Here is a 5,752-nt window from a genome sequence, read left to right on the forward strand (position 1 = left end):
TAGGGAGTTGTCCAGTTAGTCACTCTGGTAGGCGTTCCTTTGACACTGGTAAATGGATCAAGAATTAAGTGCTATCACTCGCCCTGATTATATAGAAATCTAATGATGATATCCATCCCACCACCATATGATTATCCCCTCCTCAGCTCTCTCTCTCTCTCTGGCTTACCATTTTCCCCTCTTCTCCAATCTTCCTCATGGCAGTTCTCATCTCAGTTGTAGTCATTATTATCTTAAAAAACTCCCCTTTTTTCACTGCGTGCATCATTTTCTCTCATCTTATTGAGATAAGTGAGTTTTTGGAGTACTACTATAATCCAACTTTATTGCTGTTCTATCTCTGCCGCCTCTCTTTTCTTGTAATTTTCTTAAATATACGAGGTTCAAGTCTCGTCAGATAGATCTTTGATTTTTGGATACTATTCGACGTTTAAACCTGCTCTGCTGCATCTCCCTTTTCCGTCTCTAACTTATAATGCGCACTCACACACTCACATCTCTCTCTTTGACTTTTTGGTGCTACTCTTTTGTAATACTCCTCAATATGCTTAATCCTAATGCCTTCCTCCTTTCATTTGATTCTCTATTCCCTCTCTCTCACACACGTGCAAGGCAAGTTTGCTCGAGGGCGTGAATTTCCTCTAATCTTTCTGATAGCCCCATCTAGTTAATAGCCCTGTCTCTGGTTAATGAGAATGCCAAATCCTAATAGAGGAAAAAACTTCTTCGATCTCGTTTATATCTCTATCTCTGGCAACCTTTATCTCTTGCTCTCTTTTATCTCTCTATCTCTGCCTTTTAATTTCTTTTCCTCGATCATTGTCCCCTTGATTAATGTGTCCCATCTCATCTCTTGCTGTGTCCCTGGGCCTCTTATGAAAACCACCTCTTTCCCGACCCTACCCTCCCTTCCCTTTCTACTCCTCACCCCTATCCACCATTGCCCCCAAATTTAACCCTCTCCCGATCTAGACCTATACCCATTTCCCACCCCTCACCCCTAATTCCTAATTCCCCCTCGCCCCCCTACCCAGCCCTCGCCTTCCCCCCCTCTCTACACCTTGCCCTACCCTCCTTCACCCTCACCCCCCCCCTATCGACCCCTCGCCCCCCGTCTCTCTACACCTCGCCCTCGCCCCCCTATCCAGTTCTCCACCCCCCCCCCCCCCCCCCCCCCCCCCCCCCCCCCAATCCAGCCCTCGCCCCCCTCTCCAGCCCTAAACAAGAAACAATAGACAACAACTAAGCTCACAGAGACACAAAAACAATAGTAGACCACAATAAATGACTTGACTATGTCAAAGAACTGATACAGACTCTAGTGTGGCAACACACTCAGCTCCAGCCGAGGACTCTCATGTACAATGGGGTGTCGAGGCTCAGATGTGCAGGGATGGTGAAGACGTGATGTGTGTATAGACTCACTCTAGACGACTACGTAAAGATCCCCGTGACCAAACCGCTCCTACTCATATATACCACCATAAAGAGCCACCAACGACTCATAAATGACAACATCTAAGTCTATCTCCACTGAGTGGTGGTGGTGACCTAGCCATGATGTCCATTAGACTACAATATCCCTGCCACGTGTCACTGCTCAGCGAGTCCGTCCAGTGTGAACCGATCGTCCAGTGTGAACCGACTAGACCAAAGACCAACTGTAAAGTCCAAACTGTACTAATTGTCTTGTGAAAGTGACACCTTCGCAGCACACCATCTGGCCTAGATTTGTAGAGCTGTCCACCAATCAAAGAGAAGGATCTAGACTTCAGCAATAGTATTCTTTTTTGCAAGGGAGAAGAATTCTAAGGATATAGGCTAGTAAAGAGCAGATGTAACACATCTCCATACCATTCTGGAGACGTGTTGACATTAAAGAGATGACTATCAGGAAAGTCATCATCAACCCCAGTATCGAGCTCACTTGTGTGTATGCGAGAGAGATGGTCGGCCATGAAGTGCCACTTGCCTGGACTAAGAACTACTTCGATGTCGAATTTTTGGAATATCGGTAGCCACCTCCAAACTCTTCCTACAACTTGGGGTTTATTCAGAAGATAGCGTAGCACATCATGATCTGTGATGATAGTGAAATGAACCGCCAACAAGTAATGATGAAACTTTTGTAAAGAATACACTCATAGCCAAACCTTCCCTTTCTGTGGTGTTGTAGTTGCGCTCTGCTTTGGTGAGAAGTCGACTTGTACTCCCTACTAGGATGGCGATCCAGGTTGTACTCCCTACTAGGATGGGTCAGCACATTCCCCACAACCAGTTGATTGGCATCAATATGCACATGAAAAGGGAGAGACCAATCTGGAGCCACTAAAATAGATGCTTCACTGAGGCGCTTTTTGAGGTATTCAAATGCTTCATCCTCAGGTTTTGACCATTTAAAGGGTACTGTAGCATTAGGACTTTACAATTGGTCTTTGGTCTAGTCGGTTCACACTGGACGGTCGGTTCACACTAGACGGACTTGCTGGGAAGTGACACGTGGCAGGGATACTGTGGTCTAGTGGACATCGTGGCCAGGTCACCACCACCACTCAGTGGAGATAGACTTAGATGCTGTCATTTATGAGCCGTTGGTGGATCTTTATGGTGGTATATATGAGTAGTAGCGGTGTGGTCATGGGGATCTTTACGTAGTCGTCTAGAGTGAGTCTATACATACAACACATCTTCACCATCCCTGCACATCTGAGCCTCCACACCCCATTGTACCTGAGAGTCCTGGGGTGGAGCTGAGTGTGCTACTGCGCCAGAGTCTGTATCAGTTCTTTGAGATAGTCAAGTCATTTGTTGTGGTCTACTGCTGCTGTTGTGTCTCTGTGAGCTCAATTGTTGTCTATTGTTTCATGTTTTGAGTCTGTTTTGAGTGAGATTGTCACGCACATTGCACTGAGGAGCACCCACTGTAAAGAGCATGACACACTATCTGTGCTACTCTCTCTCTCTCTCTCTCTCTCTCTCTCTCTCTCTCTCTCTCTCTCTCTCTCTCTCTCTCTCTCTCTCTCTCTCTCTCTCTCTCTCTCTCTCTCTCTCTCTCTCTCTCTCATAATGAGCACATGGAATGCTTTCATCTAATCGGTTGTGATCGACTCATCCTTCACATGACTTCTAATAAAATTCAAACTGCACATATCTCCCTGCTCGTCAATCAATGGCAATGTACCAGATTTTTACCAGCTTGCTATTGCTACACCATGCTATCAAAACTATGACTTGCCAATAGACAGGCTTGTCACAACCCTTTGTTGGTTGGAGCAAGACAATTTTTGGTTGGTGCCATGCTTCAGGGTCACTTTTGGAGGGCTACTACGTTGTCAAGGAAAGGCTCTCTCTCTCTCTCTCTCTCTCTCTCTCTCTCTCTCTCTCTCTCTCTCTCTCTCTCTCTCTCTCTCTCTCTCTCTCTCTCTCTCTCTCTCTCTTACCAAGTCTTGAATTCAAGGATTTCTCGCTAGATTTTCAATGTCTATTTGGATTGTTCCCATGTTGATCAAAATTTTGTTCTCTCCCTCTCTCTCTCTCTCTCTCTCTCTCTCTCTCTCTCTCTCTCTCTCTCTCTCTCTCTCTCTCTCTCTCTCTCTCTCACTCACTCACTCACTCACACACACTCACACACACACACACACACACACACACACACAAAATTACATGAGATCTCTCACTTGACTCATTTCCAAAAAAAGCCTGGTGGTTTAGTATATTGGGATTCCTTTATTTACATCTCGAGTAAGCCATCGAGTAAGCCATCCATTACATGTTCACACAAACAACTATCACAGTAAAAACAGGTGTTCGGACGTGCAGCTAAAGGTAAGATACGAGTCGCCAAGACTGCCCCATAATCCCGAGTGCGTGGAGTACTGTTAAAATATCCTCCTAGTGGATGACCAAAACTACGATACAGGCAAATCTTATGAGGTGGTAGGAACTGTGCTAGCAGGTATAACCTCTCAGAAAAACCTGGCTTCAGTGAATGTTCTATGTAATAATACTGGGGCCCTAGGCCCAGAACCTCAGTTACCATCGCCAATTTGATATTGTTCCTAAAATGTTCGCGACCCCAAAGGGTCACACGAGTCACCCGGGCTTGATAGGTCCACCATTTAGTTTGAGATACAGAAGTTCCCAATATGGGGAATAGATGAAGTTCATAACGGAGCAAAGTTGCTCTCCGGGTAGATTCCCCTGACTGATGAAGATGCGCGGTTGCTATTGCAAAAACCAGGTCGTGACTGTCAGCCATAATGAGATAGTTACTCCTGAAGAGAAATTAAACTGAAATGTTAACTCTGGTAATGTTACTCCATACACTTTGGACGTGGGTATGAAAAAATTCCTTCTATCTTTTATAGACCCACCTTATTACTCTGAGTATAAATTGGAAATAATATATAATATTGCCAGCTCTGAGTAGGATAACTTACACTGTTAAGATCAGGGCTTGGATACCTTACCTTTGTGGTAGCTATATGACATATGTTCAGTGAAGTGTTCGTTTGTATGGCTAACGGGTTGTATATAATCTACCGATGCTAGGTACTTTAAACAAATAATAGATTACGGATCGGGTGTTCGACCGTGTGAGCCGTTTTTTTTTCGGGAGATAGGAGTAATTTTGGAAAATGTGCCTTGACTTGGACTTTTACTTAAACTTCCCCTGATGTATACACATTCCTGTGTAAGCGTGTTCTTTCTTCACTTCATTTAGTAATCGTGCATATTTCTGCACGCTACCGGCTGTATGCAAGGACTTGGCCTGCAGGTGTATGTTGCAGTGATGGTGTGCGACCAGGTCTGAGCAACCGCATCCTTAGCCGGGGGCAATCCCTAAGATTCTGACTCTATGCGAGACCTTGGATATGGTGATCCTGTCCGAGTCTGTGGTGTACCCGCATCTGATAAGCTTCAACCAGTATAAAGACATCTTAAGGTGAGTATTCATACTCACTAGCACCGAGCTGGGTCATCACCTGTGTGTGTATTCTATGCTGTGTGAGTGAAAAGGCTATTTACTATGAAATTGCTCAACATGCGGAAAAAGAATGGGAAGGAAATTGTTGTTGAGTCTTTGTCTCCTAATCTTCAGGTTAACGAAATATCCTTCTAACTCTCAAGACTGTCAATGGATTAAGAGATGATTTGTTGTATTTGGCTTGAAATGCTGTGTTAAACCAGTAATTAGACTTTTTTTTATTAAAAAACTGTTCTGGATAGTGATCGGTCTGGTTTATTTGGAGAAATGGGAGAGGTATGATTTGTTTGTTTCAGGACTATTGGAAGATTTGAATCTCTTTGGCGAAAGGTTGCTGTTTTCGTTAAATAAAAAATAATATGGTAATTTGTTCCAGGTTATATTATCCGGTGGTTCTGGATGTAATAAGTCTGGCCCTACTTGCCTAAAAAAGCTAGGTTTCTAGGTGGTCTATCGTATTGCTGTATTGTGCACTGAAAGGCATCATGGCTAAATAAGATAGGGTTAGTCTGTCTTGTTGATGATGCTAATTATTAGGAAGAAGGTACTGGTAAAGGTGATTCTACAGGGATTTGAATCGAACTAGTAATTCACAAATAAACATATATATAACTCAATACTGAGTGGAGTAGTTGATGGTTTCCTTGGTAAGTCGTAAAACTAGCAGGTCGACTACCGTGGACACACTGGCTGACCACAGACTGAGTTGGTCCTTAGTACAGATTCCTAATTTTTTAATTGACTAAAGAAACCTTGACTGAACTG

The sequence above is a fragment of the Adiantum capillus-veneris genome, chromosome 9, assembly GCF_014529385.1.
Source record: "Adiantum capillus-veneris isolate H3 chromosome 9, ASM1452938v2, whole genome shotgun sequence".
Taxonomy (NCBI): domain Eukaryota; kingdom Viridiplantae; phylum Streptophyta; class Polypodiopsida; order Polypodiales; family Pteridaceae; genus Adiantum; species Adiantum capillus-veneris.